The sequence below is a fragment of the Ziziphus jujuba genome, chromosome 3 (assembly GCF_031755915.1).
Source record: "Ziziphus jujuba cultivar Dongzao chromosome 3, ASM3175591v1".
Taxonomy (NCBI): Eukaryota; Viridiplantae; Streptophyta; class Magnoliopsida; order Rosales; family Rhamnaceae; genus Ziziphus; species Ziziphus jujuba.
This window is the reverse complement of record NC_083381.1, coordinates 18304881-18320358: the sequence shown is the minus strand read 5'-3', so window position 1 is coordinate 18320358 and position 15478 is coordinate 18304881. Positions and strand designations below refer to the sequence as shown.

At 30.1% G+C, this 15478-nt stretch overlaps 1 long non-coding RNA gene across 1 annotated transcript; it reads right to left on the bottom strand.

The window, feature by feature from the left end:
- Positions 1-5365: 5365 nt before the first annotated feature.
- On the bottom strand, positions 5366-7539 carry LOC112492272 (uncharacterized). Its single transcript, XR_003056510.3, has 3 exons — positions 7313-7539; positions 7012-7066; positions 5366-5542 (listed from the first exon to the last, which is right to left on the bottom strand). It is a non-coding gene; the product is annotated as an uncharacterized LOC112492272 (long non-coding RNA).
- Between the last annotated feature and the right edge of the window lie 7939 nt (positions 7540-15478).

Below are 15478 nucleotides of genomic sequence, written 5' to 3'. Positions count from 1 at the left end.
CTTATCAAAGTCAATTCATTTTGTGAGGCACAGAAAATAAATGTTCTAAATATGAATGCTTGTTATGTTGCTAGAAGAGGTTGAGCTCATAATCAGCAAGATGAAATTATTATTGAGCATCATTATTAGGTTTATATCTTTTGTACTGCAATATGACAGTAGTAAGAATTAACTAGTCTATTTAATGAGCATGTTGTTGAGCTACCTATTCTCAGTTTGCATTTAAATCCTTTTGAAGCATAAAAATCTTTCAAAAAGGATAATATTTGACAGTTAATAAAAAAATTTATTTGTAAGGTTTTGAAGATCATGAAAAGATGAAATTAAGAATATCGAACTTCAACATTATGAATATAATGCTGCTGGGCATTCAAATTTAAAAGTTTGTTCAATATATATGATTTACATCAATGGATGGCAAAAGTTAGAAGATCGACAAGGTATGCACTAGTTATAGAGTGCTTGCGCTCACTCTTTCAGTCTTTACTACAACTACATAACGATCATTCTTGGTTATGCGTATTGTGAAGACTAGGCTTTGAAACAAAATGGATGATAACTTTCTTACTAACTCATTGATTCTTTATATTGAAAAAGAAATTGTAGAAAAACTTAGTATAGATTCAATTATACATGATTTTAGAGACTTGAAAAAAGGGATACTTGCACCGGTAGTCACTAAATTATATTGCTTGTTGCACATTTGTCCCCAGACTTACCTCTTTTTTTTTCTTTTTTCTTTTTTTTTTTTTGGTGGCATTTCCATTCCCAGACTAAGAAGAATGGTTGACCACCATGCCAAACGGAAATATCCCTCAAAAAACTTGACAAAAAAGCACATGGATCTCATATGGCCCTTCTTTTTAGGGCATAGATGTATTTTTACATCATTGAATCTCATTTATTCATTAAAAAAAAAAAAAAAAAACTTAAATTAAAACACTACCCTCAGAAAAGGGCCATGTGAGACCCATGTGCCTATCTTGTCAAGTTTTTGGATGAAAATTTCTATGCGGCCCAGTGATGTACCATTCCTCTTAATTTAGGGATAAAAGTGTCAAACAAAATTTAGTGGACTGAAATGCAACTGAGAACATAATTTAAGAACTATTAATGTAAATATCCTTTTAGATAATGAAAGATACTATTTTTATTTATCCTTTGAGATAATGAAAGGTACTATTTTTATTTAAGTTTTTTTTTTTAATGAATAGATATATTATTGAGGTGAAACATTATATTAAAAAAAAAACATTATAAAAAAAATTATATATTTTTCATAGTTTATATTTTGTTAAATTTAAAATGTGTGTGTACTTATTTTTTACTTTTTTTTTATTTTTTATTTTTTTTGCTATAATGAAATGTTGTATATTAAAATTTTTTATTGTGAATTTTTTTTGAACAAATCTTCGCCCCTCGAAGATCAAGATCCTAGCTCCATCCCTGTCAAGTTCTGGATTTAAAGCCTAGTGATTAAAACATCTTCCCTACCTAATTTATCAAATATATATATATATATATATATTTTTTATATTATAATTAATAGCTAAAAAGCATAGGCCGTCAATGTTCTAAAGTTTACTCCTCGGCTCAAAATATCTTGTCTTGCATTTTCGCCTGTCAAAAAACTTGTAGGTATGCAAAATAAGGAAGAAATATCAGGTTCTTGGAGTGTCAGTGTAGTATGGTATTGACCAAAGACCTTTTAATGGTAAAATGAGAAGAAAATTTGAACTTTTTGTGAAAATACAAGATAGCGTGTAAAATAAATTATTCACGATACCTAATATAGGCTTTTCATGACCCTAATATGTATAGGCTTGTCATTAGGCGTTTTGTAAAATAAAATATATAGAATAAATGTTAATATTCAGATATAAAAATATAATATAATTAGGACTCCAGTCATATTTTCACTGGACCGGCATAATTCTAATTGTTTAGTAATGTGATATATTTTAGATTTACCCTTCTTATTTGATTGGGAAATAAGAGAGTGATAAAATTCATCCTACCGTATCAAGAATAATAATAATAATTTTAAAAGGTTAACTGTATATGTGGGCATGTTTGGTTCTATGCATGATTCCCTCTCATTGTATTAATTAATACAATGCTATTTTTGGTTGGAAAAGAAAAAAAAAAAAACTTCCTAATATAAGAACATTTTTATTGGTAAGTATATTGTTTAAATTTAAGTGATATAAATTTGTAACTAATTTTAAAATTGTTATCAAAAGAATATTTATAATTATTAATTAATTTATGTATTTTACCAAGTTTTCTTTTTTTAAAAGAAAAATTGACCTTTTAAAATAATTTTATTTTTAAAAAATTTTATAATACCTAATAAATATTTTAAAAATTGATATTTATCATGATATTATCTTATCAATTTAATATTTATTTTAAATATTATCAATAAAAATATTATTTTAAAACATTATTTATATTATTTATATATTATATTTATTTTCATAATTTACTTGAAAATATTCAAACATCGTGCCTAAGCAGTTCAATTTTGCGCTTTTCACAGCACCATCTAACCCGCACGTCCTGGGTTTACAGCAGACAACTGCAATTCATTCATTCAATTTTAAGTTTAATTACAATTTCAATGCAGGCCTTTATATAATTAATTTTAAAAGAATCTATAGTAATAATTTGATTGTTAAAATTTTTTTAAATTTATTAAAATCTGTTATTTTTAAAAAATTTTTAAAATTAATAACTTTTTAAATACCATCAAATTTTAAAAAATTTTTATAAAATCCTAATTAAATACATCTAAATTTTAATATATTTTTATAAAATCTATCAAAATTTAAATTGAATATTATTAGATTTGTATGGACTCTTCTAAAGTTTAAATTAAATATTTCTAAACTTTTAAAAACTATTAAAATCGTTGAAATTCTAAATTGAATACACCTTTTTTAGTCTTATTTTTTATTTTATTTTCAAAAATTTTAAGCTAATTATATATATTAGATTTGAATATGGATCCTACATAATTAACTCTTATAATATAAGTTACCTCATTCCTTTTCTTTTTTTTTTTTTTTTTTTGGATATTATTTAGGTTAATTTTATTTTTGGACCTTTTGTTTTGCCTCGTATTTGACAATTTTGACAATTTTATTTTGTTATAGCCCATATTTGTAATCAAAAATAAAAATTAATTACTTCAATTGAAAAGATTTAAAGTGTAGGTTCCATATTAAAACCCAAACTAAAACAGCGGCGCGCTTTTTTTTTAAATTTTTTTTTGGCTTTCTGCCACCTCACGCTCACTTGTCAGTTGTCACTTCTAAGCCGAAAGCAACTCCTATATTTCATTTAATTTATAATAGGTGATCTTTTTTTTTTTTTTAATTATTTGTTTTTTTGTCTGAGTAGAGTAGGTGGCTTTTATTTAAATACAATGTCTACCCCAAAATCGACATTGTGACAAGTTAATGTAACCACCTTATTAAGTAATAACCATAAAATATAAAACATCAATCAATCAGTATTTGCTACGTGGTGCTATTAAATCAACCAACCTTTAATGCTTCAGCGACCTTAGGTATGCTCATTAATCCTTTTTTTTTTTTCACCATTCTTTTTTTGTTTTTTTTTTTGAAAAGGAAACAAGGCTCATTAATCAGGTTGGTACAAGTTATTTCGTATTCAGAAGAACGCAAACTAAGCACGTACAAAAGCAACATAATGGATTAACTTTTTTTCTTTCGAATCACCATATATTGAGAAAAAAGCAATCAATCGGTGATAGACACTACATAACTCTTCTAATATGTGGCATTGATATGTGGCATCAGATAAAGCCAAAGATGAACCAAAGATAAACTTTTCTGTAACCAAGACTAGCATTAGAGATTAGACTTAACTATACTGTTATAAGAGGTTTTATATAAATATAGCATTAGAGATTAGACTTAACTATACTGTTGTTGTAACAGAATTCTATTATCACTACATAATATATTTATATTCACGAGAAATTATTCAGCATATATTGTTTACTAACGTATATTCTGATATGGTTCACATAATCAATAAAATAGAACTATAAATGCCGTTAATTATTATGTTAGATTAAAAATGTAGATCAGTTCTTGGGATTTTAACGTTTTTAGTTTCCGTTAACTTTTTTTTTTTTTTTTAATTAAATATCTTGCTCTACCGGCGTAAAACACCTTTCTTCTCCAACTACGGAACTGGATCCTCCATTGCCAGTTCTCTCTTTGGTCTGCATCTATATAGCTGCACGGTTACACTCCCCCTTTCAATTTATTAATGGATTCTCTTCCTCTAAAAAATTCACGCACAATACAGATTTTTTTATTAATTTAAATCAATACAACTCGAGGGTAATTATGAAACGTCCAATATTTTCTACATGAAGAAATAGACATCAATATTGCATGTAAACTCTTTAATTTACTGGGCAAATTTAGAGAATTAATGGATTATTAAAAATTAGGGAATTAATGGTTTGATTGATGGATTATTATTATTATTATTATTATTATTATTATTATTATTAAGTAGATTGATTTGTGGCTATGTCAATGAAGGTACTTAAACCACAAAAAAAAAAAAAAAAAAAAAAAAAAAAAAAACAAATGGTAAGTTGAAAACCATAAAAAATAAAAAATAAAAAAATGCAAAAGAGGACTACTGGAAACTCTTATTGGTAAAGGTCGGCATTGTCGAGACATATTTATAATCGAGTATCTGCAACTGTTTGAGAAGAATAATGGCATAGCAAACAAAAATAAATAAATAAATAAAAATACAAAGTGGCGTTGTGAATTTAAAAATGTTAATTTGTCACGTTAATCTGACATATAAATAATAATATATGTGTTATTGTTTAACCGGTTATGAGGTCCGAAATCAAGTCATAAACAATGTGTACTTATTTATGTTTCTCTCTTTTTTACCCTCAGTTATTCCTTGTAATTACACCAGCTTGGATGATGATTCATCATATTACCATGTGAACATGGTGTCCTACTTAGGCATAAGTGGCATATTTTTACGCTGATATAACCGTCAGAAAAGATGAGATCCACTAGCTTTAACCGGTTCGTGTGGTAACACATGAAGAGAAAGGGGTTGCTGTCGAGTTGTTTACCTTAGGGAAGAAATTTTGGGATTTTTTTTAAAAAAATTTATATTGAAAGACGTCTATATATGATTTAAGATGATGATAATAATAATAATAATAATAATAATAATACTTTGATAAAGATATACATTTATTTGTATATATATATATATATATATGAAACCGACATATATAATAGATAAAATAATGGAATTTATAATAAAACATTCAATTTGAAACCAAGTGGGACTGTTTTGGTAAATTAACTAAATTCTCTTAAAGCTACTTTGATTATAAATTTTAAACTATAGCTTGAAATTTGTCAGCAAGCTTTATTCAACATTAATATAGAAGTCAAAATCGAAACTTACCACATAAAAAGTTAACCGTGGGGTTAACATCCAATTAACACAATCAACCCTGCTCAAGTTTTGTCAAAATTGGAAAAATTAGATAAATCACTATATGACTATCTTCAATTGTAAATGTAGATTATTATATATATTATTTAAAAATTGATATTTTTGTAACATAAATGTACAATCAATTCAAAAATTATTCTCCAATTATATCATGCAAAAAAAAAAAATATTAATGGTTATAGGTAATTACATATTTTACAAATTTTTTTCCTTTTTAGATTGAATTTACTTTTTAAGTAAAATTTGATTTTCAAAAAATTTAAAATAAATATTCGCTTTAATAATTTCTAAATCATCAGCAAAAACGCTTTTAGAATTGTATCTACTTTGCTTATATAGGTATTAATTTTTACAATTGATATCTTTATTAAAAATACTTTTAAATCCAATAGAGTTCCAGAACCACCTTAAAAAAAGTCCAATAATTACGTGGAGAATTAAAAATACATTTTAAAAATTACAATTTCATATAAAAACCTTTAAGATCTTCATTTAAAATTAGTAGCTTATAGTATAAATGCCTACAAATTAGAAAAGATAATCTTCAAATATATACATACCTTACCAATTGAACCCTTTATCATATATTTACTTAAAAAAAAAAAATTATCATATACGTTAACAAATAGAAGCTTATATATTTTGAGCAATTTAATGCTAAAATTATTATTATTATTATTATTATTCCTTATAACTATCTCAAAGATTTGCTTAGCTACAAAGATCTAATTTATTTGTTTAATCTTTTTTCTGAGAGTGTCAACCTATTATATGATTAATCAAACTCAAATATGCAAATTTGTCCAACTAAAAAAAAAGAAAAAAAAAAAAAACTCAAACATGCAAAGAGAAGGAAAATGGAAAAGAAAAAGAAAAGAGAAAATACCACTATTTTGATTTTTTTTTTTTTGGGTTAATTTGATCTAAATTTTGTAGTGGTTTTTTGTTTTAGCTTGAGTGCATGGTGATTATTTCAAAATTGTATCAACAAAAACAAATGCAAAGAGTGAGATAGCTAAAACAATAACAAGAATTGTGCAAAATGACTTAAGAAAACATGATCAAAAAGCTAAAATTCAATAAATAAATAAATAAAAATAAAAAGGATTCTGAATATTGTAGAGTGAGATAGCCTAAACAATAACAAGGCAAAATCATTTTAGAAAACAAGATCAAAAAGCTAAAATTCAATAAATCTGAATATTGTCAAACATTCTATCAAAGGATTTGTGAATCAGAAAATAATTACAAGGTTCCAAGAAAATAGATAAATATATAAATTTAGACATAACCTTGATCATGATAAAATTCAATAAATCTATTGGTCATTATATATATGTATATATATATATATATATATAATTAGATTCCAATATAAATGTTAAGTTGAAGATATGTATGATGTTCTTAACTTAACATCCTCATTAAAACCAAATTATGTTATTATAATCGTAATTATATACTTACTTTGAATTGGGTAATATATATAGGGACAGTCTTTTGGTCCTGAACCTACCTAGGCCTGCATGTAAGATGTTCATATGTCCAAAATATTTGTTAAAATTTTTTATAAAAGTTTATATGCTATTCTGCATAACTTTCTTCCAATAAAAAGTATACTTTACACACACACACACACACACACACACACACACACACACACACACACATATATATATACATATATATATATATATATATAAACAATATAAACACAAATGAAGGGTAATTACGTATATATATATATACAGATATATATTATTTATACCTGTGAAAGATTAATTCGATCTGAGGAGTATTAGCATAGCTATCAGCTCTAAATGGGATTGCGAAAAGACCTCATTCTCAGGTGCAACTAGTGAATGAAAAAAAAGCGAAAATGAATCTGAATTTTGATGTTTTTAAGATCCTACCTATTCAACCGTCTCCTACGCACGTAGATATGGTTCTGATATACATCCGATTCACTTCCTGCACTATATATAGACCCAGCTATCGTACACCACTCACTGCGTTTGACTTTTATTAATATTTCATATTAATTATCCTATGTCCTAGCCTGATGTCTATTACAAAAGTTTGCTTCTTAAAAAAATAAATAATAATAATAATAATAACCCTCCAACTGTTCACTTCTAGTTGAAACTACGACCATCATATTCTATCAAAAACTTGTATTATTGGGCAATTAATGTTGATGAAGACCAAAGAGTAACTACACTTGTACACTTTTTATTTTTTTATTTTTTTGACGTCATGGTTGTATTTATTGTTTAATATTATTTTTTCATATTGGGATCTTCCATATTCTATTTTTTCTATCTCATTTGTGTCCAACTTATATAATCTTATCTCATTTAAAAGAATTATTATTTATTTGCTTTGTTTTTTTTTTTTTTTTCTTAAATGAAATGATATTATATTATTGATAAAACTGAATATCTCTGCTTTAAACTGTTATGGCACATCCTGATGTATATCTTTTAACAAATAATATATTTTTTTCATCATTTTTTTGTTATCATCCTAGCAATTTATAATTTAAAAGGGAAAAAGACATCGTCTCTAACCCATAATCTTATAAATATTATCATATGGATGCAGGTATAAGAGGCGTAATAACTTAACCGATATCACTTGGACAACTTTTCTTCAAAATTGTACTTTCTACTATCTTATTAATCATATATATTGACACACACTATTTTTTATAATTTTATAAAAATTTAACAAATGTAGCAAAATGTATAAAAGTAACAATAGTGTAACTCAGATCTATATTTCCTTGGTAAATGTGTAATGAGATCTATATATATATATATAGTTTTTATGATGTGTATATCTGTATTATTTTATTATGTAGATGTTCTAAAAAACGATGATTTTTGAAAAAATATCATTAATAATATATACAAAAAAAATAATTTTTAAAAATTATTGTCAATACTACATACAAAAAATTATAGTTTCTTAAAAAACTATTGTATTCGCATAAATCTACACGATAAAAATTAAGATGCCACATCTACATTATAAAATTCCCACATATATATATATATATATATATATATATATGTGTGTGTGTGTGTGTATGTGGTGATATAACTAGAAAATAGACAAGAAAATATAAGATAATTTTCTCTACATATTCACAGTTGCTAATTTTAACTCAAAAAGTAAAGACGATAGGAAATTTTATAATTTTTTATGCAAACAGATGGACTAGTAAAATATTTAATAAGACTTCATTAAGAAAAATGACAGATAGTTTTAAGCACCATCAGTACCTGGATTTGAAACGCGGTCACATTAATCGAATTTTAAAGATAAGCTACGTACTAGAAAGATAAACGTGTACAGACTAGCACTGATTTGGAATTGCTAGATTTTGTTTTTAAAATATAAATTAAAAAATTGCGAATATAGCTGATGCAAAGTTGTCATAGTCAATCTAGATGAGGTTTAGCAAACAAAGTGGGCATGAGAAATTCATCAGAGTAATGCCACCATGCCAAATTTATTTACAAAATTTTGGAAAATTTAATTTCACTGTAAATTTATCTTTTTCTAGTACTGTATATTAGATTAACAAATTCAGTGATGCAATCAACCATCAAAAGTTTGGGCATTATCTTTTACCATTGAAGAACTGTTTTAAAAGGCAAAATTCAGGGTACGTCTAGAGGTGAGGCACATTTTGAGGTTTAAAATTTAGAACATTATACCTGTGAAGCCCGTATTTCAGGAGGTAAGGCATACACGCCTTGGCATAAATATATGCTTTTTTGCGTGGTGAGGCAAATGCAGTTAAATTTAATCTTTTTGTTTTTTATTTTATAAAGAGCCTATTTCACAATCACTTAAATAATTTATAAATTAAAAATGTATGTTATATTGTATATTTATTTATAATGTATTAATTTTATATTTATGTAAACTTTAATTGCTTTATTTTGCAGTCTGACAAATTGTTTTTTTTTTTTTTTGTTTTTTTACTTTTTATATTAACTTCAATATATATTTAATTTTAGTCCTCCAGTCTAAGTTGGTAATTACCACTCAAATCTAGGCAAAGAAATATTTGGGTTATTCCCCCACCCAATTTTTTATTTTTAACAATATATATATATATATATTTATTTATTTATTTATATTTGTTATTTATTTTAAGTGGCCTCACAATAAAAATATAAATTTATCCGATTTTAAGTTAGGAAACTTTTCAGAGTTTTTCTAATGTGGGTCCCCTTTAATTTATTTTGATAAAATAGTATGTTAAAATAGATTTGTAACTATATTTTTAGGAAATTTTTAGCAAAAAACTATATTTTTAGAAAATGTTTCATTTGCACCATATGAGTTTGTAATAAATACAAAAAATATCCGTATGATTCTAATGAATTATCCACACTCTTTGATGGCAAATTTAAATGACCCTTTATACCCTTAATAAAATTAAATTACATGAAAAACCCTTGTTCCTTTTGCAAAAATTAATTTTTTTTTTTATAATTTTGTAAAAATTAATTTTGAATACTTGAAAATTTTGTTAAATATTTTTAATTAAATTAAATTAAACTATGAACAGTTTTTCAACTAAAAAAATTATGTAATGTGTAACACCCCAACCCAAATAAAATACTCCGAATTTGAAATTTTGATTGGATTTTATTAAGGTTGACAAAGTAGCTCTCATGGTTGACCCCTTTACTGTGAGAGGAATTTTATATTGATCAACGTACCATGATAAGATACTCGTCGACATGAGTTCGTAAACTAGTAATATGCCAAAATCGAAGCTAACAATAGAAAGTTATGGTCAAAACAAGATGTGATTCGGACTGATTGGCGAATTTGAAGTTAACTTTTTATCTATAAGGATTTTGATGATGACTCATATGTTATGTGATAGTGCTCGTTGATACAAATCTATAAACTAGTAGCACACTTAAATTAGATCTACGATTGAAAAGTTATGAGTTTGTAAAATCGTATTTAATTTTTCTACGAGTGACTTTACTGGATAGGGGAATAGTTAGAAGAGTCCTGATGGGTATCACATGGCACTAATTAGTGGGTGCCACATGCCACAAACTGATAGTGGCACATGTCACCAACTAATGGTGCCATGTGTTTGGTGCCATGTGTCACCATAAAAGATAATAATAAATTTTATATTATTTTCTTTTCTTTCTCTTTTTCTTTTTCTTTTTCATTTTCTCTTTCCCTCTCCTTCTTGCACTCTCCTCTTCCTCATAAAAAAAACACCCTTTTCTCCATCTCTCTGGGTGAAAGGCCATGGCCATGATTGTCAGGACCCGTCCAAAGTTCCCCACCGGAACCCTAGACAAGCCCTGATCCCAGGGAAACCCTACCGGACCCTTCTGTGGAAGATCCGGCAGAACCTCCCCTAAGGGATGGACTTACCACAAAATTTCCTGCACTGAAAACACACTTCTATAATTGTTCCCTTATTCCTCCCACAGTACGACGAACTGGTTCCACAAATTTCAGCACTCCAAAATAAAAATACAGTAATCCAGTGCAATACAAATACATAAGTGTCCCATACAGTATACAGAGCTTTATGAAGTACTACAAAATACAGAATACAGCAAAAGTGAACGAAATATTACAACTGCAGTAAAAGAAGAACAAGGTACTGCGCGAACAAATACAGCGAGGAAGATCAAGTCCGCTCCGAGTGAACACCGACAACCTGGTACCTAGAGGAACGGAATTTAAGAGTGTGAGATGCTAATCATCTCAGTGAGCGACCCTACTACTCTACACTATCATACCACGGTAATAGGTATATAAATAATAATTATTTGGAAATAATAATGTCTCTCAAAACCCTTACAATTCTCTCAGTTGGAAAGGTTCCCCTTTTAAAACATTTTCACAAAACCCTTTATTCATATTTCCCGAAAACCAAGACATCAATTAAATACCAGAAGCGGTAACAATTATATTTTTCATTAACATTTTATTTTTAAAACACAGTTCTGAAAATAATTTGATGCACCCACTATATACCAGTGGCGCCAACAGTACCCAGCGTCCCAAGGTACCGCCAGACAGGAGGTTATAGAAAGAAACCGGCATACGGTCGCGTGGCGTCCCACTGCGCCGCTGCTAACCTGGTGTCCCGGCCAATGGGGGGTGGCCGCCCTCTCCGATGGCATCCACAGGACACCCTCATAATATCAACCGCGCGCTACTCACACCCACCTGCGCGCTAATCATATCCGTGTGCACAATATCCATATCACATATACCATATCACATAATCAGAACACCAGTACGTGCACGGTGCATCTAAAAATCATAAAATCCACAATTTAAATTATAAAACAAATTTCACATTTTTCATAAACATAGCGGGCATAATCCATCCGCTTGAACCGGAAAATTCTCCACAATTTCCTTATAATTAATACCATAAATCCCATGATTTTCAAATCCACCAACTCCCAAATCCATCAATTCAAATATCCACATTTTTTCCAAGCATAAATAATTTCTCGAAATATCATAATCAAATCCCATAATATTTTATGGGCATATTTCATAAAAATTGAAATCACCAACATAACCAAATATTTTCCTTGAAATATTTGAAAATCAAATCATACCCAATTTACCATTAAAACCACACCAATTTCAAAATCCTCAAATCCATAAAATAATTTCACATGGCATACTTTTATAAAATGCACATTTTCTTAAATCCAATAAATTCATAAATAATTCTACAATAAATCCAATAAATATTTGGCACATAGAAATTAAATTCCAAATATTTAATTCACACATAATATATTCATCAATTAAATTCCCCAAATTAATTTGAAGGTGGGTCACTCACCTTATGCACGTATCTCAATCAAGATCCTCCGCAGGATCGACTCCGCTACTTGCACGTGCACCTAAAACATCCACAGTACCAAAACCACAAATATTAATATTTTATTCGGGTAATCCCCAAATGGGTACCCGGGGAGCGAACACCAAACGATAACTAAAATTTACGAATTATATACCGAATCGAAGCTCGAGTGATGCTAATCACAGATCCGGTCTTAATTTCCGATGATCGTACCCGACGGGGTCGGAATTTTATCGGGAAGCTTTTCGGGTTTCGGCTCCGCAATTCTCCCAAACCGTCGCGAATTGGTGGAAACGGAAGTCGGATTTGGGTTCAGGAGGTCGAACACTGCGGACTGGAGCTGGCCGGAATTTTCGGGGTACTCGCCGGAACAGTAATTTCCGGCGGGCCGCCACGTCACCGGCAACCGTCGCCGGAACAGTAATTTCCGACGGTGGCCGTTTGCTGTGAAATTTTGCAGATTTGTAGATCGTGAGGAGAGCAATCCAACGGGATCGACGGTGAGCAAAACGGAGGTCGGACGGCGGAGAAATCACCGTTTGAAGATTTTCGACCCCTCGCCGGAAAACGCTCCGATCCCAGCGCGTCGGTGGTCCGATGGTCGTGATTTTTGGTGGGTAGGCCGGACTTGAGGAGAGGATCAAGGCTGTCAGGCGCGTGTGGCCGGAAAATGGCCGGAACAGTGCCGATTCGTGGTGGCCGGCGGTGGAGGGGAAAAATCGCCGCCAAACTTCGGACGTCCGATCCGGGCGCGTCCGGCGGCCGTTCGCCGTGAAATTTGGAGGTTTTGCCGGAAATGAGGTGGGCAATCTGGCTGGCCGGCGCGTGTACAGTAACTAGGCCGGAAAAACGTGAAAATGACCGGCGGCCGGCGGGTCCTCTTTCTCTCTTTCTCTCTCCTCTCTCTCTTTCTCTCTCTTCTCTCTCTTTCTCTCTCTTCCCCGAGAGTTTTTCAAAATTAAAACCCTGCGTGACACTGTTCATGCCACGTGGACCACTCAGAAGCTGACACGTGGCATTTCACTGTTCACGACCCAAAAACATTAAAATAATACGGTATCTGGTAAACTTCAAACGTCCATAACTTTTTAACCGGATGTCCGATTTAAGCGTGCCGCTAGTCTATGAACTCGTATCGACGAGTACTTTACAACCATACAAGAGTCAACTCACAATTACATCACAAGAAAAAGTCAACTCCCGGCACCTTTTAGACAGTTTACACTTCAACTTGTTTTGCCCATAACTTTCAAACCGTAGCTCCGTTTTCGACGTGCTACTAGTCTACGAACTCAAGGCGTCATGCACTTCGCCACGGTACCCTGGTCAACTCGAAATTCCCACCGAGTCAAAAAGTCAACTTTGACCCCTTCGGTCAACGGTCAACAGTCAACCTCGGTCAACGTGCACGGATTCCGGTGCGATTCGGGACGGGGTGTTACAATGATCCTGCCGCCGAACAGCAACACACACTGGTCGGCATGGTGGCTCACGACCAGATGAACTTGGCTGTCCAATTTTAGGCTGTTTAATTGGCAGATGTGCCGTGATCAGTAGTCGAATGCCAGTGGCTAGCGTTTCTCTTGTTGGTCAGCTTTTCGGCAGCCTCCTGTCATGAGCTCAGTCCCTCCCCCTAGTTTCCGATTCCCTAATATCAAAAATGGCCTCCATTTTTCCAAATTCCAAGTTCTTTGTGAGATACATTGGAGGAGATTTTGGCTAAAACTTCCCGGCTATTTCCCAACCAATGCCGGCGGCATTGAGCGTAATTGATATTAGTAATGTGTTCCTCGTCTCTTCAACTTTCCATTGGTACTTTGTTTGTGAACTATGGTGGTGTATTTGAAAAGTTGTCATTTTTTAGTGAATTTTGTAGTTAGTGTGAAATTGATTATACACATGTGTTTAGATGTATATGTGCATGTATATGTGTGTGTATGTTTGCAAATATATATATATATATATATATTGTGAATGTAGGAACGTATATATATATGTAACTCCAATTTGGATGAAAATTTATTTTGCCTTGATTGTAAAATGTTAAAGATCAAAATGAATATCGCAACTTATATGAAAACAAACCTACTATCTATAGAGGTTCAAAACAAAAAACATTGACATTGCACTTCTTAAAGAATCTTTTGCTTTTCATGGAGCCAACACAGAATGTATAAAGTCCTCAGAGCAAATTAATGAAATTCACATTTGAACTCTAACAAGCTCAAATATTGTAACTTCCAAACATATATTAAAGATACGTAATTTATAATAAGCTCACAACTATAAATATTGTAAGTCATTTCTCAAGAGAACGAACAACTATAGATATTGTGAATCATTGCCCAAATAATTAAACCAGCAGACATATATTTCTCCTCCTATGTTTTATTTTATTTTATAAGTTGATTTTTTCTGGCTTGCCAATTGCCAAACAAGAAAATAGGACTCTTGCAAATTTGCTCTTGACAACTGGGATTTCAGAAAATATGGGGAATCACACATACAAAAAGTTAAAAACCATGAAACCAGAAAATATATGTGTATATATATATAATTAATATAAATCATTCAGTACTCTCTACATGATATCCAGCCAACAAATTCAAGCATTATAAAAATAAAAATTTTTCAGAACTTCATTGAAGGAACAATCCAAGGCACTTCACCATATACAGTAACACTTCTATCCCATACTTCAAACCAGAGGAATGTATGCACTTCGGTATATGTATATATACCTAGCGTACCAATATCGTTTAAGTTATATATAACAAGTTTTTGAAAACAAATGAAAACATAAATTCGAAGTGTACAAATCGGAGGAATATATATACTTTAATATACAGATGCAAACAAACTTATATTGTCCAATTTATGTATATCATGCTCTTAAAGGTGAAATTGAGATATTTTAGTAATAGTATGAAGCACAAATAAAATTTAATAGGAGTGTGTGTCAAACGTAGTGTGTCTAATTATTTTTGTGGTGTAAATGGAATTCCCTTTTATTATTATTATTATTATTTTCATTTAACAGAA